This window comes from Jatropha curcas, unplaced genomic scaffold, assembly GCF_041381405.1.
Source record: "Jatropha curcas cultivar XTBG-Jc1 unplaced genomic scaffold, XTBG_Jcur_1.0 HiC_scaffold_1195_pilon, whole genome shotgun sequence".
NCBI classification, from domain to species: Eukaryota; Viridiplantae; Streptophyta; class Magnoliopsida; order Malpighiales; family Euphorbiaceae; genus Jatropha; species Jatropha curcas.
In genome coordinates, this window is record NW_028322624.1 from 33,158 (window position 1) to 35,202 (window position 2,045).

Genomic DNA, 2,045 nt, shown 5'->3' on the forward strand with positions numbered 1-2,045 from the left:
TTTGATCAATTGTTCTATTTATGATGCTATAGTGTTGCATGATGTGATTTACAGTGTTGGTTGATTAAATTGGTTCCATAAAAGGGTATGAAATAATGTCAGAGTGTTGCTTCTTGAATAAATGCAGAATAATGATTCTGAGAATATAAGAATTAGGTTTGGGCAAGCTTAGCGTCCAGAGGAGGCTGAACCAGTAAATGCAAAATAATGATTCTAGGAATATAAGAACTAGGCTTGGGCAAGCTTAGCTTCCAAAGGAGGTGAACCAGTAAATGTAGAATAATGAATCTAAGAATATAGGAATTAGACTTGGGCAAGGTTAACTCCCAAAGGTGGCTTAACCTAGGCAGTATCAATTGATGATTGTTTGACTTCTTACACATCTACATGTTAGGATATGATAGTATTTGTCACTTAATCAATTATTAATGCATGAATTGAGTATGTGAGATATGATTTGGGTTTTACCTTGACTTATGATGCCTTATTGGGGATTTGTGCCCAGATGTCACTTAAACATGTGATTGAATGTACCTATATGCAATTGAGTATTACTATTAAGTGTATGTATGAACAACCTAGAATAGAATGCATCTACTGGCTGAACCATGTTCCTTAGGGTATAACTTTGGTTGTTTTTAATTTATGACCTTTATGAGCGAAGCATATAGTAGGTTAGGTTTCTAGCTTGTGTGAAGTTGTATATGGTCAAATGATGCTTTGAGGTTGATTGTATATGATATTTTATTGCTTCACTTTATGAACTCTTATAATATATGAGTACTGCATGCATGTATTCATGTATGAGTAATAATGCAATTAGTGATATGCTTTTAAAAGTTAAATGCTATGCAGTAGGTACACTTATTACTTAACTATCTGTATTGTGATGATTAATAATGGGAAATGATTGAATTGAACTCAATTATGATGCTTGAGCTGCTTATCCAATTGAAATGAGCTTTATACTTATATACTTATATGAGCATGCATGATTAGGTTTATATGAGGCCTGTGAGCTTTCTATATATCATAAGCAGGATACAACCAGGTACACTTAATTGTTTAAATAGTGATTGATGTTGGATAATATGGTTATTATTTAGAAATGAAAATGAACTGAATTGATTAAAATGAAACTACTAAGCTCTTACTGTGATCTTGGTTGAGTAGTTGCAAGAATATGTCTATCTGTTTCTGAAAATAAAGCATGCTATGAAATTAAATTTGGATGGCGCTATGATCATATGCTAGACACGTGGGTGTCTTCAGGATGAGTGGACACACTCTACTGACTCTATATCTAAAAGACTTTTAAGTCTACTATTAAAAGGCTAACTAGCCAGTACTAGTTTGGCTGTTATTAGAAACCGTTCTATTATCTATTCTGCTTCTATTTCTTTTGAGTCATTGTTAAGGCCCAAACTATCTAGACTAATAGAGAAGATATTGTTAATACAACTGTAATGACTGATTACTTGCAATACATGTTACATACAAATTGTTGATATATGATAACTTATTAAGCAAGTAAATATTGGATTTTGATATATGATTTCTTATGAAGCAAGTTACTTGTAATAATATTATTATATGCTTACTTGTAAATAAGTTATTATGTGGATACTATAGTTTGATTGCTTGTGCTACATGTTGCCTCAATTGATACATATATGAGATTACTTTTATTACAAGTTAATTGGATATGATATATAAATGTGATATTGCTTGAGTTGGATTCTTGGAATGTAAGTAATGGTGGATATGACTTGTATTGAGTATGAACATTGTAGTATGATGTATAAATGTGGTATGTTAGTTTATATGTTATCTAGATGTGAATAGTATGGTTTCAATGGACCATACTTGTTTGTTAAATTTTTTCATATAATTATTGAGTACCACTAAGTTTTATACAAAGCGTAATGTTTTTAACTCGCGTAGGTTGAAGATTTATTTTGCTCTAGATCTCGAGTACCATTATCGAGAGAGAGCGACTTCTACTTCCAGACTAGAGTATGAGTCTTTTCTGCAGACTCATGGCA